At 42.0% G+C, this 18,271-nt stretch overlaps 1 long non-coding RNA gene across 1 annotated transcript; it reads right to left on the minus strand.

Annotated features, from left to right (window-relative positions):
- Window positions 1-15,105: 15,105 nt before the first annotated feature.
- On the minus strand, window positions 15,106-16,265 carry LOC129681161 (uncharacterized). Its single transcript, XR_008720804.1, has 2 exons — window positions 16,184-16,265; window positions 15,106-15,873 (listed from the first exon to the last, which is right to left on the minus strand). It is a non-coding gene; the product is annotated as an uncharacterized LOC129681161 (long non-coding RNA).
- Between the last annotated feature and the right edge of the window lie 2,006 nt (window positions 16,266-18,271).

Genomic DNA, 18,271 nt, shown 5'->3' on the forward strand with positions numbered 1-18,271 from the left:
TTTTAGTTATCTTCTAAAATTGACATATATTAGATAATCACATCAAAAAGAGAATCGGGTGTTGATCATGACAAAGCTGCAGCAGAACCCAAAATAAACCTGGAAGCCATCTGAACCTCACACACTTTGATTGAATCATGGGACAATTCTATTTCTAGGTATCTAATTGAAAATGGAAAGGCCCACAGTCCAGAGGCTGCACAATATTTTACACTTCTACAGTGCTCCCAAAGAGCCATAACGTCTCTGATTATGGGCAAAGTGAGAGTATTTAGACAAACCTAACAAACTGGGGTGGGGATGTAGAGGGGGACACAACAGAACCATCGACCAAAATTTCTACACCTGATAAGAAAGTAGAATATTGATTCAGTTCTTGCATTTCCCACTATACTTCCTGTCCAAAAAAACAAAAAAGCAGTAAACTGATTTATCAACCTACTGTACAAAGTGCTTTGGAAGATAAACTCAGACTGATCAAAAACAATGCTTTCCATAAAAACAACAAACACAAAACAATGTTTTCCCTTTCCTAAAATATTATATGCTAAGCTTCCAAACTCCTCTCAACTATAAATTACAGCATACAATTTTGGACACCAAATATTGAACCAAAGGATTTAAGTACAGAAGTTAAACACAGGGCTCAGCCTGGTATTGACCTATGTAAGACAGCATGACATCTATCATGACACTCAGAACCTGACAGACAGTGCTTAGTTTTTCAAAGCCTACTCCTTTTTACATTTTGTCAGTGCACAAAGGCCCAACCCTTCACAGTTCTCTGAACTCTGCTGCCTCCCTTACATGGAGATGAACACACATTTACTTAAAAAAAAAAAAAAAAAAAAGCTGATGGTGTTTGCTTCCTCTTTCTCACTGACTTCCTTTTCTAGTCCTTGTCCTCTTCCTTTATAGTCCACACCACCAACTCCTATTGCCTAGTCTACCAGCAACAATTCCCTGGGTTTACCCTTGCATAAAAACTCTGAAATATGAAGTCTAAGGGGAAAAAAAATTTAAATGAAACCAACAGTGCTATCCTATTCAATCTACAGCCTTTTTCAGATACACACATACACACACACACACACACACACACACACACACACACACACACACATATGGTCTCATGCAGCCCAGGGGGCCTCGAATTCATTATGTAGCCAAGGATGACCTTGAACTGATCCTCCTGCTTCTACCTTCCATATTGATTCTTTAAAGAATCATTCTTAAGGGGCTAGAAATGGTAGTAGCATTTGCTGTTCTTACATAAGACCCATGTTTGGCCACTAACACCCACAAATGGCTTCCCTAACTCCAGTTCCAAGGGATCTGCTGCCTTCTTCTGGAGTCTAGAAGTACTATGAATGTACATGGTACAAGTACATGGTACACAGTCATATATGCAAGTCAAACACGTATACACATAAAATAAATCTAAAACACACTTTTTGTTTAAAGAATTGTTATGACAATCTGGGGAGATAGTTCATTCAGTTGGCAAAGTGAATGAAATATCACTTTGCCCAGTTTCATGCCCAGAAAGCATGAAGACCTAAATTTAATCAACATTTAAAAAGCAGGTCAGGAGCAGACCTGGTGGCACATGCCTGTAATCCCATCACTCAGGGAGGCAGAGGCAGGAGGATCTCTGTGAGTTTGAGGCCATCCTGGTCTCCAAAGTGAATCTAGGATAGCCAAGGTTACACAGAGAAACCCTGTCTAGAAAACCAAAAATAATAAAAAAAATAAAAAATGCCGGCCAGGGTGATCACAATAATCACAGTGCTGTGGAGGTAGACAGGGACTCCCTTGGACTCTCCTGGCAGGCACCCTACTCTACTTGGTGAGCCTCAGAACAATGAGAGCCCCTATCTCCAAAACACACATGTACATACACTTAACACATACAAATGAATCGTGTAATCCCAGCACTCAGAGGCTGAAACAGAAAGATCACAAATTCAAAGGCCAGCTTGGGCAACAGTGAAAATGTCTCTAAATAAATAGATGATAGACGGATGGATGGATGGATAGATAGATAGATAAATAGATAAATAGATAAATGAATAAAATAAGCCAGGCAGTGGTGGCATACCTTAGAATCCCAGCATTCAGGAGGCAAAGGCAGGTGAATCTGAGTTCAAGGCCAGCCTGGTCTACATATCAAGTTCCAGAACAGCCAGGGCCACACAGAGAAGCCCTGTCCTGAAAATCAGAAAGAAAAATAAAGAAGAATCTTCACCAAGAAGTAACATATTAATTTAATATGTTACTTTAATACAATAAAAAGACTCTTAAAGGATTTACATTTTTAAATTATGTGTTGGGGATAATGCACATGAGTGCAGGCCCACAGTGTATATAGGAGAGTTGGATCCCCTGGAGCTGCAGTTGTTAAGTAATTATGATCTAATTATGCTGGGAACCAAACTCAGGTCCTCCGAAAGAGCAGAAAACACTCTTAACCACTAAGCCATCTCTCCAGTCCCCACAATAAAGGTAATTTTTAAAAACTTACCTGTAAGAAAACAGACTTAAACTTTCTTTTCTCTAAGTATAATAAATATAGGCTAGGATTATTGAGCCAGTTAAAAAACAATCACCAGTAGAAAAAAATAACAAGCACAATTTTCTCAACTCGTTAAATTTTCAAAGCTTTCATCTGTTTCTGTGAACCTATCTAAAACAGCAAAATTAAAAATTCCTATTGGCCCAAAATCAGTCTTACTGGCTGCCCTTTCTCCTTACTCCCAGCTTCCAATGACAAACAACTTGGACACACTGGAGGTGCTCCTATAGCTCTAGGCACAGAGCAACATAGTGAGAATCAAATGTTTTTCTTTAATCTATTTCAAACACACACAGAATTGGCCAATAAAAGAATCTCTATTTAACTGTCAAAGTTATGGGCGCCTATTAAATACAAAAACACTGGAAGTTTTAACACTGCTATAAATCAAGCCCTGGTCTCAAGAATAGACACCAGGCTTAAAAGCCTGCATGGGTTGAGGAGGCTGGTCATAATAATGCTTCCTAAAATAGTGGCATCTTAAAAATTCCTTTTTAAAAAACGTGTGTGTGTGTGTGTGTGTGTGTGTGTGTGTGTGTGTGTGTGTGTGTTGAGTGTATTCATGACTATTCACTCCTGTGCACCTGCAGAGGCCAGAAGGGGGCACTGGGTATCTTCTTCTATCACTCTCTTCCTGTTCCTTCTGGGGCAGATTCTCTATTTTCTCAGGTAGGCTGAAAGCCTGGTAACCCAATGACAATCCTGTCTCCACTGACCCCACCCCTGGAGAGTGGAAGTGCAGGTATCTGCTGTCACATCCAGCTTGTTACATGGGTATGGGGATCTGAACTCTGGTCCTCCTGATTACAGAGCAGGTGCTCTTAGATGCTAACCCCTTTCTCTAATCCTTAAGAATTTTTATCTGTGGACAAGCTGGCTAAGCAGGTAAATGTATCTGCTGTCAAACCTGACAAGCCGGGACTCCCATAGTGGAAAAAGAACCAGCTTCCTCAAGTCCCTGATCTCCACAGGCACACTGTGTCATGTGTGTACCCTGGCCCCAAATAAATCAATGTACTATTTTTTTAAAAAGAAACTTTTACTGATTAAAAATTTTCAGGACAGGTGTGGTGACACAATTGTAATCCCAGTGTCCCAATAGGAGGCTGAGACATGAGTCTGAGGACCACCTGGGTCACTGGAGTTCCCAGTCAGCCTGGGCTACACAGGAGAAAGTGGAGGAGAGAAACACACACACACACACACACACACACACACACACACACACACTTCACATTCTTTTCTTGGAGCATTAGACTGAGTAGGTCTGTAGAAGTCCAGAATCTATTTTGAACACCTACACCTGGTTCTTTTAAGTCCTGCAAGTTTAAATACAGCCATGACATAAATGGACCTTTCACATTTAAGCAACATTTGAGGAATGCTTCAATGTGTAAGCTCTTGTGCATTGTTCTAGATTGCCTTAAAAAAAAAAAATCACAGTTACTCAAAAATGTTGAAAGTAAATTGGAAAGAGCCTGGAATTTGAGGTAAACAAAACAAAACAAACAACAACAACAACAACAAAAAACTTGATTCAATTCTTTCTGACATTTGCTAGCTGTGTAACCCTTACACCCACAGCTGTACTGCCCCTGGTACTGGTATATTATGTGGAAATAGCAAACCAGCACTAACCTACCTCCCAAGCTTGCTGTGAAATCATTTGAGAATACTCAAAACAGACTCTGCAAATAAAAATGTCATCATTACAATAACATCTCATGAAGTCGGCGCATTCTAATCCAGAATGTGAGAATGTTGCTGTCCAGCCTGATGTGGAGCTGATGTTTTTCTCCCTGTCTCCTCACATTATTTAGAGGCATCATTGCCTCCTTTCACATGACAAGCAATAATAGGTACTGGGGACATAGATGCTCCTGTTCCACACCAGAATTCTAGGGTTGCCATGTGCAGGCTTAGGGAGCTTGTTTACTGCAACAGTGGTGTTTATGTGACAGAACTGGAGTCTCGATGTCATTAGAGCGTGGCTGGCAGTATTTCTACTGGAAGCTAGGGTAGCTATGAGCAGTTAATACCAGTCATTAGAGAAAAACCAATCTAGAGAATGAGTTTTCTACATGCTATAAATGCTAAGGGACCTTTAAAACTGATTATTTAAATTTCTAAAAGAAACTGTCCCCTCTCCTGGCTGCCTTAAAGGAACATACACTAAATCTATGCAATATTTCTTTGGCAACTCATTGTCATCAACAGAATCAGTAGAGTGGGTTATGAGCACAGCTTCAGACGCTAGAGATCTTGGATCCACCAACTTAGCTTGCAACACTACACAAAATTAACAAGCCCACCCTCCCCAATTTAATGTGTAGAGGTTCTACAAAATGAGGGCATAATAATGTCCTTTAGGGCTAGAGGTACCAAACGCTTTCTTTCTGATTTCAGGATCTTGCACAAAGAGGGATTATCTTTGTCTTCATATAAGTTGCAGGAATGTGTGATAAAATGTGTTTTGCCGGCCTTCTCATTGTTACAGATTGGTTACCCAAAATGTACAGGACCAGAAGTGTTTCAAGATCTGTTGGAGTTTTTTAAATTTTGGAACATTTGCATACTTCTTCAGCTGAGCACTAAACCACAAATTTAACATCTAAGCTCCCAAATCTGAAACTTTGGGGTATCATATATTCAGGGGCATTGAAATTTAGGGGATATTTCTGACTAAGGATGCTTGCTAGGCACCAAAAATCACCTCTGATCTTTTCTTCTAACTTACCCCAAGAACTCTCTTCACTGCTCTGCCATCAGATCCTGCTATCAGCACTCCAGTTACTCCTTTTAATCAGTCTACTATAGCTGTAGCCAACTGTCTGCCTTTTAAACACCAATCTACCTGTCCCTTACCTGTCCCTTCTCTAAACACATGCATAATCTTGACTGTGACCTTGCTGTGACCCCAGAGGAGCCAAGTTAAGCCTGAGAACTGACAGTGCTCTGTTTAGCTTTTTTGCAGTTACTGTTGCTGTGCACACCATCTTCACTGTATACACGTGCCTTCACTAAGGATGTTTTCTAAAAAATTTGGAACTGTTTCCAGTATCTTAAAATAAAAGTCTGAAAGTTACACCAGGCGTGATGACACAAAGCTGCAATCCCAACACTTGGGAGATGGAGGCAGGAAGATCCAAAAGTACAAGGACACCCTTGCATACACAGTAAGTTTAAAGTCAGCCTGGGCTACATGAGATGTAAACAAAAAAAAAAAAAAAAAAAAAAATTCTTTAAAACCAAACCAAACAAAAAAAGCTGAAGGTTCTAGAAGGCTTGGATTTATTTCACCAGAAATTCAAATTTTTTAAGAAACCATTTTGGCCAAATATGCTAAAATTTCAATTTCCGCAAATTTATCTTAGCTCTCCCACTTAACCACGTTTTATTCAGTTTAATTGGAAGGGGAAAAAAACAAAAAAAAAAAAAAAAAAAAACAAGCTTCTTGCTAGAAAAAAACCTATTCAGAACATTTCTACAAGGAAGATAAAGGCACGACTAAAGGTACTACTAAGATTCTATTAATATTTAAATATTTACTAAATGTAGCCATGTACATCTCCTAAACCACAGATGAAGAATGGTTAGCTTGTCATCTTACCACTCAAGGACCGTATTTCACTTTCAAAACTATTAGAGCCAGAGGTAGTGGAGGACTGGTGCCTAGCAGGGCCACAGAACACAGGAACACATGGCAGTTCTAATGACCTCATAAGAGCCACCCAAGATCAAGCCAGCCAAAATTCCAGTTCCTAAACTCCCAGCACTAGCTGAGAAACTGCTGGGACCTGCTGGCTGCTGGAAAGAAGGAGCCATTTCTCTTCAGGGGTGCAGCCTTGGAGGGGCTGTCAATGCTCCAGTAGGCAGCTATATCTTAGTTTGCTTTCTTTCTTTTTTAATATTGTTTAATCACTTTATAGCCTGATCACAGCCCCCTCTCTCCTCTCTCAGTCATGCCCTCAAGCCTCCCCCTGCCCTGCCATTCTTCTCCCTCTTCTTGTTCTCAGAGAAGGGGCGGCCTCTAAGAGGTACCAACTGTGATAAATACCATGACCAAAAGAAAGCTAGAGAGGAAGGGTTTATTTGGCTTTCAGGTCACAGTTCATTATCAGAGGAAACCAAGACAGGAACTCAAGGCAGGAACTAAAATGGAGGCCATGGAGAAATGCTGCTTACTGGCTTGCTCACTCTACTTAAACAACCCAGAACCACCTGCCCAGGAGTCACACTACCCACAGTGAGCTAAGCCCTCCTGTATCAATAATGAATTAAGAAAATGCCCCATAGATTTCCTGCTGTCATAACTTTGTAACTAGTCTTTGTCCCAACAGCCTTGGTTAATTTCAATCTGGCTTTTCAGAGGCATGTGATACTTGGAGTTTTAAAGCAAAAATGGAGGGGTGTACAAGTTATTTTGCAAAATGCAAAAATAAAGCTAAACACCCCACTTTGAAACAAAAATAAAATTCTAATGAACTCTTGAAGGGGTACACTTTAGGACAAACCATGGCTGCTGCAGGCTCCAGACACCATTGAGAATCACTAGCTCCAGTGCTCTGGGGTTGAGGAGCCTTAACATTGACAGCTGACGACCCAATCTCCTGAAGCCAGGCCTGTGGCAGGAAGAGCTGAGTGGCCTGGCCCCCTAACCTTGAGCTACATCAGCTGCTGGGTACTGAGTCAGTAACACTGAAGGCCAAAGAGCTGGCCCGGGTCCCAGCAACCTAGGCTCTGGAGTTGGGACACTAAGGAACTTGTACTTTGCTTACTTATGTTTTCTATCTAATAGAACAAAATAACCAAAGAAGATGGATGATGACAATGTGACACAGGTTTTCCGCACATCCTCTGTCCCTATCTTCTGTGTGCCATTGGGAAAGCACACAGAAGACTGACTATTAAGGCTTAGAAATGACAGTAACTGAGTATTTTGAAATTACAGCCAGGGAATTTCCTAACAGATTATACTTGGAGAAGGATTAAAGATGACCTCAAGGCTTTTCAATGTACTTGAAAAATGGTACCTAACTGAATTTGTCTAAGTCTATCCTAGCTTTGATTTACTAAAGGGTCATCCAGTCACAAAAAACTGCCGCATAAATTTTTACCAAATACAGAATTCTCCTGTGGCCAGGCTCATTACTTCCTAATGATCTTTTTATAACTTCAGATTGTCGACATGAAATTGACTATGGGGGCTGCAACTGTTTCTTCATTTCAACAATCTCTACTAATGAAATATATGTGCTTTGTATGAACAAAATATGTTAAATGTTAATTACCCATGAAAATGCATAACATGACACTAGAAACTCATTTACCTCACTTAAAAGATGAAGCTATACTTAGAGGTTAGTTATCTTTGTTCAAGGTCATTTAGTGAGCAAAAAAGCTTCCCCTTGCCCAGGTGACACCAAAGCCAATCTGTTAGTTATACTAACTTGTAATACCCTTGAAAGGCCCTTATTGTTAAAGTTCTTAGATTGTCTAGTCTTTCATCCATCCCTCTATGTTATTGAAATAGAAACATCACTTAATGGCGGTACAGAGAACTTTTTAGAAAGTAGTGTCTCAAATTCCCAGTTGGAGAGAAGACAAATTTTGCCTTGTTTTGCTAGGGGAAAAAAAAAATCAGAAATAAAGCAAAGCTGTCCTTCTGACAGGCTTTTCAATTCACACTATAGTATTATGGGCTTCCTTGAGAAAATAATAACCCAGTACTGGGCCATTCAACAGCCTTATCACTCAGACCCTGCTAACAGAATTCTCATAGCACAGTGGTTTGGGTTTTCCTTCCCCTAGAGGGGAAAAAAAAAAACAAAACAACAACAAAAAAAATGGTGTCTGCAAGGTTTTCCTCCCTCTGCCTTCTACCACTCTTCACCTGTTAACTTCCACAGCCCCTTAAGAGCTCAGCTTGGGAATCACTTCCAGAGACAGCTCTGACTTCCCTCACAGCTCCCACAACACGCTGCTTTCCCACCATTATCTACTCACTGGGTTCCCACTTGCCATCTCACTGGTCCTTACTGAAATCGACACTTAAGAACCCTGTTTACTAAACAGCACTGGCTCCCCACTCGGGCCCACAAGGTAAGCGCTGGCATCTCTGCCTTCATTCTCTGTCTGTCCTCTCACTCTTCTGGCTGCTTGAATCATGCAAATGTGCATTCTGAAATTCCAGAAAGAGCAGTGAAGCAAACCTTCCACCCCAGGTGCTGGCTACCATCCAGGAGGGCAGAGCTACATCCTGGAACAAAAGTGATCACCCAGTAGGAACCAAAATAGTCTCTTCAGAGAATGACAACTCAGAGAGGATGGCAGAGATGAACAGATACACGTCTCACACCAGCTAATAGGACCAAAGCTAAGACAAAGAAGGGTCAATGATGGTCAAGACCACACCTTAACTATGCACACAACTTGCTTTTTGCCCAGTTCTTCCTCTATTTAATCTAAAGTGTTTGGCTGAGACACACTTGGGATCACTAGACCTTATTTGTTCCTTTCTCAGTGTGGCCAACTGGAGTAAACTTTCCTCCACTTTCACCATTTCTGGGTGACAGGTACCTGAGCCCACCCTGCACAGTCTGCCAGGGCACAGGGATTTTTGCCCTAAAAATTCACATTACCAGTGTTAAGATCCATGGCCCCACCCAATACAACACTAAAAACAAACAAAAAAAAAAAAGTAAAATAAAATACAAAATTTCCAAATTTACCCATATCTATAAACAGCATTTAGTGGCATTGGAACTAATCTATACAAACTAGTTTAACTTATAAAGTCTAAACTTACTAATTTTATTATACTATTACTTCAACAACAATTATACCCTCATTTGCTTTCAACCACTATGATAAAGACCATGACCAAAAACAACTTAGGGAGGAAAGGGTTTCCGTCACTTTCAACTCCAGATCACAGTCCCTCATGAAGGAAAGTCAGGGTAGGGCTCAAGCAGAAACCTGAAGCCACAAAGTGAACAGAGGCCTTGAGCAATGTTGCTTACTGTCTTGCTCCTTGTGACCAGCTCACTTGTTATACAATGCAGGGCCACCTGCCCAGGGGTGGTACTGCCTCCTACATCAACAATTGTTAGAGGGCAGAATGCTCCACAGACCTGTCTACAAGCCAATCTCATCCAGGTATTTTCTCAGCTTAGAGTCCCTCTTCCCAGATGACCCAAGCTTTGATCAAGTTAATAAAAACCCAACCGGCACTATTAACCCAGAATAAAATATTTAATTGTCTATACAGGAAGATAAAGTAACATTACTAACAGAAATTAGACAAAGCCCCCTAGGAATGCCTCCTACTAGCATTTATTTAAAGACTGCACAGGAATAAGCACTCAAGATTAAGACAGCAATTCTGTAAGGGAGAAAACTTAATACCATCTATATACTGAAATTAACTCGAACATCACAACTCTCCCCACATCACAACTTATCCCTAAGAACCTAAGTGTTGCCCCTGTTAGCTTCTTTTCTAAATATTACATTTCAGTCATCCAACTGCTTCAAAGAGCTCATGTAAACTCTGGTTTTGAAAAAAAAAAAAAAAAAAAAAAATCCCTGAATTTGAAGAGTAACAATGTTTAAAGATCTAAGCTACATGCAAATGTTTACAAGTAACAACTGACCATTTTTAAGGTGTTTTTTTTTGGGGGGGAGTCACTTTTATTTCGGGAGAGGTGCATCTGTGTAAAAGTGTTTACATGGAAAGAGGTCAGAGGACAACTTGCCTGAGTCTGCCTTTCTTCTCTGTAGTAGTCCTGAGCACAGAAATCAGATTGTCAAGGTTATGGCTGCTGAACCATCTTGCTGACCCCTGATGACTTCTTTTTTGCTTAAGCATTTAAAATGTGGTATAAATAAATAAATACATCCAAAACTCAGGTGAGCTGACCTCAACAATATTTTATTTCCATTATGACACCACGGTTCTTTCTTCTGTCCCAGTGTTCAAATTTATTTTCTAAATCTTACATATAAACCCTTCCCTGAATTAGCAGTTTCCCTTCATAGCTAAGTGCAAGTGTTACTTTTGAAATGGCAATGTCACAGCACTTGACTTTCACTATGAGTATTAGCCTGTATAAATAATTTAAAATAGCAAAAACAAAGTAACACTGGGCTTTCTTTGCAAGTTTATTGGACAACTGATTCCCTATGGTATTACTGTTAATACTGACTTAAAAAAATGTTTAAAATAACACAAACAAGTTTTTCCAAGCTGACAACAACAACAAAAAAAAATCTAAGCAAGTCAATTGTGAAATAATATAATTTGGAGCTTAAGCACATTGGGTAATTTTCCCTTCAGGGACTAAGAAAAGATAACAACTTTGAAAAGTTGTATAAAATCACTATTTGCCCCACAACAAGAGTGCACAAACTCGTTTCTAATATTTTCTTGAAATATTAGGTTGCTGTCCCCAAAAGATGAACTGTCATGACTTTCCTGCTAAGTTGTTTATATGATCTTTAATAAACAAAACAAAAAAACCTGGTGTCATGTTACACCCCAACCACACCCCAAAAGTCTATGAAATGTTTCTCAATAGTGAGTTTCAAAACACCAGAGAACTGTATTTACATCATAACCTGTTTAAGAGCCAAAAAGAATTAAACAAAGGGGAGAAAGGATGAACGACTTTCTCAGTTTCTCTGATACCTTTGTTCTCACTTTTCTCATTTTTAAGATCTGCCAACCGGGGAGAACAAGGTTCGCGTGCTCTGTTCACTTTTCGTGAAAACCCTTTTTCTCAAACCCTTTTGCAAAAAAAAAAAAAAAAAAAAAAAAAAAATACTGCTGATTACCATCTGGAGAGCCGCCTTTTCCCAGGGACATCGCTCTAACTCACGGACTCAGGAGCAGTTCAGCGAGGATTCACCCGACACCGCCCCCACCCACCAAAAGGACTTCCAGGAAACTGGAAAGTCGGACAGCAGAGCTTCGGAAACTCGTTGTCCCCGCCACTCTTCCTCCGACCCCCGCCTGTGCTTCTCATCCACAGCACGGGGCCAGTTTCCAAGCACAGCGGAAAACTTTGTTTGAAAAACAAACAAAACGCTGCGAGGGCGGACAAGGCAGCCGACGCCGGCCGCCAGCTCGGATGGGCTTCAAGCTCCGGAGAGTTAAGAACGGTTCTCCCCGTGCCCACCAGCCCGCCCGTCAGACGCCCCGGGGCCCGCCAGGGTCTCAGGATCCAAAGAAGTTTCCGCGCTCCACAAGCTGGCTCGCCGGGCCCGCGCACTCGGCGGCGAGGGCCACGCCGGGGTCACCGCCGGCGGTCCACTCACCTGCCCACTCGCCCAGCCGCGGGCTGACCCACGCCTCGTTGCCCACGCACCACACCCGGAAGGCCCTGAAGAGCGAGTACGAGCCGCGCAGGGCCACGTAGGCCACGGTGCTCGCGCCCACCCAGTACAGGAAGCCAGCCATTGGGAGAGCGTACTCCATGGCTCGGGACTAGGCCTCACTATCGCCGTGAATGGGGGGGGGGGGGACCAAAACGAATGAATGGAGCGAGGAGGCGGTGCCGGCCGTGACGACAGAGACGCCGCTGACAGACGCCCCCCAAGACCCGCCCACAGAGTCGTAGCCATGTGGCCATTGGTGACTTCCCTGTCCTTTGAGAGTGCTTTGTCTCCCATTGGTTAGCCTTTGTTTCGTGGCCCCGCCTGCACGCCCCTTCTGCGCGCTCTGCGCTGCCTTTCCGTATTAAGACAGTGGCTCGCTCACATGCCACTCAACATTTGGCTCCGCCCACAAACTTCACATCGTACCACCGAAGTGCCGGGATCTCTCATTGGCAGAGGCGGCCCACACGACTACGGAAGGCTGCGTGCTGATTGGCCAGTGAGATCTAACCTGGCTTGGCTCACATTTCAGGAAGGAATGGAACCGGAAAGGGAAGGTCGTAGTAGATTCCCGGCGTGGAGCGGCGCGAATGTTTACGCCTTTGTAATTTGAACACTTTGAGACCCGTGTTCATTCCTTGAGCTTCTCGGATGAAGGCTCGCTGTCTTCCCTGTCTGCGCTGCGCGCTTCCGCTCCACTTCTTAAATCTCTACCGTAGCTTCCACACTCGTTTTCAATTATTCGGAATTCCAGACAACTCTACTACCTCGTAGTACCTAGTAGCGTTAACCGTTGTAAGGTGAATGAAAAGTATGCTTGTAGAGCTTGTGAAGCAGTTCTCCTGTAAAACGCTTAGGTTTTAACTGAACCCTGAAGAGCCAGAATCATTGTATTTCTGGTATTGTGGGGGGATGATGGAGTGAAGGCAGAGAGAGAAACAGAGTTTGTCTGGCTTAGCAAGACCAAAGCTATTCTAAAGACGCTAGTGTTCTTTACTTTGACTATCAGACTATTAAAGCAATGGACTCAAAGCAGAAACCTATCCAACCCCTCATGCTGGGTTAAAAGCCTAAAGCCTGGGCAAACTCTTCTTCGAGAACACTTTACAGGAGAGACGTCTGTGCTGGCCTGGACCACACTTTTACAGGGACTGCTTAGATTACTCTGGCCCACATATTTTTTTAATTAACTAACTAATTAATTAATTAATTAATTAATTACAGTTTATTCACTTGGTATTCCAGCTGCAGACCCCTCCATCGTCCCTTCCCGCCCTCTTCTCCTCCTATGCCCCTCCCCCAGTCCAGTGATAGGGGAGGTCCTCCTCCCCTTCCATCTGACCCTGGGCTTTTCAGGTCTCATCAGGACTAGCTGCATTATCTTCCTCTGTGGCCTGGTAAGGCTGCTCCCCACTCAGGGGGGGAGGTGATCAAAGAACCAGCCCCTGAGTTCATGTCAGAGACAGTCTGGCCCACGTCTTAAACCCTAAGTTCAGAACCTGAAACATTGTTTTGGTGGGAGGTACTTGTTCTCTTTATACCTCTTCCCAATGTGGCCACATTGAAGAAATATTTTTTTTCTACTCTTCACTATTAATTTGACTGTTTTAATTGACTTATCAAGGACAGGTGGCTGAAACTCACTTTTCGATGTACAAGCTGTGGCCCTAAGATTGGTAACAAGTGATATATGCCTTTGTATATAAGGGTACACACCCAAACATGGAGACCAGAGGTTGACCTAGTGTGTCTTTTTTGTTGTTGTGTGGGTGGGGGAAGGTGAGACAGCTTCTCTACACAGCCCTGGTTGTCCTAGAGCTAGCTAAGTAGACCAAGCTGATCTCCTACTCAGAAATCTACCTGTGCATGCCTCCTGAATGCTTGTTTTTGCTTTGTGTTTTGTTTTTTTCAAGGCAGGGTTTTTCTGTGTAGCCCTGAAACTCACTCTGTAGAACAGGCTGGCCTCAAACTCAGGGATCCACCTGCCTCCTGAGTGCTGGGGCTAAAGGTGTGTGCCCCCATCAACTGACAACCACCCAACTTTTTGAAACAGAGTCTCTCATAGAACCTGGTATTCACCTATTTAGCTCTGCTGTCGCTGCCTCCCCAGTGCTGGATGACAGATGCAAGCCACGGCTCTTGGCTTTCACACCATGCTGGGGATCTAAATACAGGTCCTTAAGCTTGAGCAGCAAGAATTTTACCCAACGAGCAATCTCCTCTTCCCCTGAAAGAAAGTTCTAAGAGGACACAAAAGCATGATGTAGAACACGGAAGTACTTCAGCAAGTTCCAGAAGGACAGGGAGACAAACACATGAAATAAACAAATTGAGTCTCTGTTAGGCTCTGTTGAGAGGTCCAGGGGCCCATTCAATTTCTCCACTCAAGTTTAATACATGTATTTATTATTTGTTTGTGTTTTCGTGGGGTGTCAAACATCCCAAGCTGGTCTGGAACTGGCTATCCAGTCGAGGATGGATCAGAGGTAAGCTCTCAGTTGCTTCTCTAGAGTCATGCCTGCCTGCTGCCATGATCCCTGTTATGTTGTTCATGGACTTGCCCTCTGAAACTTCAAGCAAGCCTCCAATAAAATGCTTCCTTTTATAAGTTGCCTTGGTCATGGTGTCTCTTCACAGCAATAGAACAGTAAATCTTTACCTTTTCTTTCCCGTCTCCTTAATTTGACCACTATTCATGATCTTTCTGAAATGCAAAACCTAGGGGTCAACCTTCCTTCCTATTAAATTCTCGTATCCAGTTCTTCAACAAGTCTTTTTCACTCTGTAAACAAAATTAACCTTGACAGACTGCCTAGCTCTACTACTGCCAACTAACGCAAATCTCAAGTGTTTTTATCCTAGATGTGGAAATAGCTTCATAAATAGTCTCTCTGAAGCTGTCTTGGCAAACATATTGTTGCTGTAGAATTTCTTTTAAACAATATATAAGAAGCTGGGTATAGTAGCTAATGTCTTTAATCCCATCATTCAGGAGGCAGAGGCAGGCAGGTGTCTGTGAATTTGAGCCAGCCTTGTCTACATAGCTACTGAGTTCCAGGCCAGCCAAGAATACATAGTCGTACTTTGTTTTAGAAAGAAATAAAGAGGGGGGAAGCCATGGAGAGAATCAGACACAACCACATTAGACTTCAGAATCATTTATTTAAAACACTTAAAGTTGAGAATAGTCTTTAATGCAAAAAATGTGAATTAACATCATTGTATTGTAGTAGTACACAGAGATTTCCACTGAAATTCATTAGCATTTTTTCTAAATTTTGATACAAGTTTCTACAAGTTCACAGCCAATTTTCAAAGCAAAATCAGGAATAGTTCATTGTATAAAAGAAAAATTTATAATTAGGGAATTTCATAGAAGTTGGGAAGTTTTTCTTTTTTAATACCACCATAGCTAAATCATTGAGACAAGAGCCAAATCTGTCATTACCCCTTCCTAACAGCTCTGTCACCATCTGTACTCTCTGACCTTCAGTTGAATATAGTTCAACACACTGAGCTTGCTTTTTGTTTCTGGCAGGGTATCATATGGCTCAGGCTGGCCCTGAACTCCCTATACTTGAGCTTTCAGTCCTCCAGCCTCTCGATTCAGAGTGCTTGAGTCCCAGCTGTGCACCCTTCGAGCCTGTTTCCTCTGTACTGAGAGGCACTCTGCCAAACAGTTAGACACATTGAGCTTTGACTCCATTATTTTTTTTTAAGATTTATTTATTTATACATATGAGCACTGTATTTGCATGTATGCCTGGATGGCAGAAGAGATCATCAGATTTCATTATAGATGGTTGTGAGCCAGCATGTGGTTGCTGGGAATTGAACTCAGAACCTCTAGAAGAGCAGACACTGTTCTTAAACATTGAGCCATTTCTCCAGCCCTTGATTCCACATCCAGTTGTCAAATCCTGAGCAGGGAGAAAAAAAAAAAGTTCTGTTATGAATAAACTAACTTAAAATAAATAGAATCTTTAGCATTAGAAATTAATTTGAGTGCAATACTTGACTTCCCTAAGCAATAACAGTACCATCAGAACATTGTATTTTCATGTCAAGATGCATTCAAAGAACAGCCCCACTCTCCCCCCAAAGAAACCAGCTCTTTAGTAGACCTTCCACTGCGAGAATCCCTAAGTGCCATGGCCTTGCTCTAGAAACACGACATCTTAAGAGCTCATCTGAAGGTCCAACAGGGACTATAGGCAGCGTTAGACAAACCTTTGACTAAAGTCAGACTCGTCCTCTTCCACCAGGCCCACAGCTCCTAGAAGGAAGGAAAGGAGGGCATTGTCCTGGCCAGCTGCACCCACCCTGCCACTCACTGAGAGACATGTCACAGCCAGATCGTTCTTCCATCCAAAGAGACATCCTGCACCTAAAAACTCTAGTGCTCTTTCTGCTCAAACAGGACTTGAGCTCACATTCATGGCCACTTCTATAAACATAGTTTCCAAATGAAACTGAGATCAGACTGTTTGAAGCAAGGGAATTTAAATCTACAGCTTTAAGAATAGTGAAACGGCTCAGTGGGTAAAGGTACTTGGCACCAAGCCTGATGACCTGAGTTGCATCCCTCAGACCCACGTGGGGGAGAGAACCAACTCCCTTAGGCTGTCCTCTGACCCACACAAACATGCCACGTTTCTCTCTCTCTCTCTCACACACACACACCAAATAACTGTAATAAATAAAAGTACAGCTTTAATAGCTCCCTTATTTTTTCAACTCATAGGCTCACACAGACTTATATAAAACAGAAAGGTGTGCCAAGCCATTTACCATCCTTCCCTGTGAGTGGTTGACATAGCTTGACATGTGAGCCTTGTCCCAGTAACTGCTTAACTTTATTGTATCACCAGATTTAGTAATCACTCCAGTTATCTCAAAAAAAAAAAAAAATAAAAATAGAGCCACAGTTAAGCCAACTAGGTAAAGGGGAAGCAAACTATGATGTTTTATCCATGTCTTATTGCCAGACAAAACCTGCAAACATCAGGACCGTTCCACAAGCAAACACAAAGGAGAGGACACAGGGGGATGTCTTCATGTGTTTTTCTTCACCTGGATGCTTGTGTTCTTAATGCACTTAGCATTTGCTATTTTTGCACATGAATGTTTTTTCCTCCCAAAGAATCTTGTTAATTTTATTTCTATTGCTTTTGCCTAGTTCTTTTTTTCCCCTCTATTTTCTTGATGAATACATTTGATGCATACAAAAAGACTGAAAAATGAGAATTAGTTATAAATGGGCATGGTAGTGTTTGCACAGCACTTAGGAGGTTGAGACAGAAGGATCCGGAGTTCGAGAACAGCTTGAGCTAGATAGTCGGACTCTGTCTCAGACAAAGAAAAAATAAAAACATTGTTTATAAAGCCAAATGTAATAAAAAATTGCAAACTAACCACCCAGGAACTGTCCTAAACATATTTTTATCACAAACACATATATACACATATATTTAGATGTCTAGACATATAGATATACAAATGCATAATACTGTTTAATCTGTATTATTTTTACGTTCTGCTTTATAAACATCGTATAGTGGCATCAGTCCAGACCTCCCTTACGGGACTAAGACATTTACTCTCCCATTAGCCAGAGTGCTGGTTGCTGAAGGCTCACAACTGTGTCCCTTTGTGAGCATTATCTTCAGCCAGGGGAGCTAGTTCACCTCCTCCACAATGGGAGCTTGCACTCCATGACTAGTAGATGCAGACATAAAAAAGCCTGGACCATTTACTTAACGTATGGATGTCTCTGAAAAGCCTTCACAGCTTCAGCGTTCCCTGCGAACCTGTGGGCTCTATTGTAACTTCTTCAGCTTAACCCTGCTTCCCTCACTCTCTTATAGATGTTGTTCCCAGGGTAACCCATAATAGATATCCAGCAAGCAAATCTCAACTCAGAGGCCGTTCCCTGAAAAGCCTGTCATAGGTCACCATGGGTTTCCTCAGAAGACCTGGACACCCTCCAATATGTAACAGACATCCCTATTTGGCAATAGGGAATGTGTGAATATAAACAAGTCATAATGAGTTTACACTGGCTTTAAATGCAACCAACCATCATAGAGAAAGTCAGATATGTATCAATACAGAAAGGTAGAGGGAAAAAAGCCAAGTGATGATAGAGGCTGAGTATAGCAGCGATACAGCTTCAAGCCAAGGAATGCTGAAGATTTCAACAATAGTGAAAGCTAGGAAGAAGCAGAGAAAGCTTCTCTCTATCTCTATCTCTCTATCTGTCTCTCTCTGTCTCTCTCTGTCTCTCTCTCTCTCTCTCTCTCTGTGTGTGTGTGTGTG

Source organism: Psammomys obesus, unplaced genomic scaffold, assembly GCF_907164565.1.
Source record: "Psammomys obesus unplaced genomic scaffold, mPsaObe1.curated_primary_1811, whole genome shotgun sequence".
NCBI lineage: Eukaryota > Metazoa > Chordata > Mammalia > Rodentia > Muridae > Psammomys > Psammomys obesus.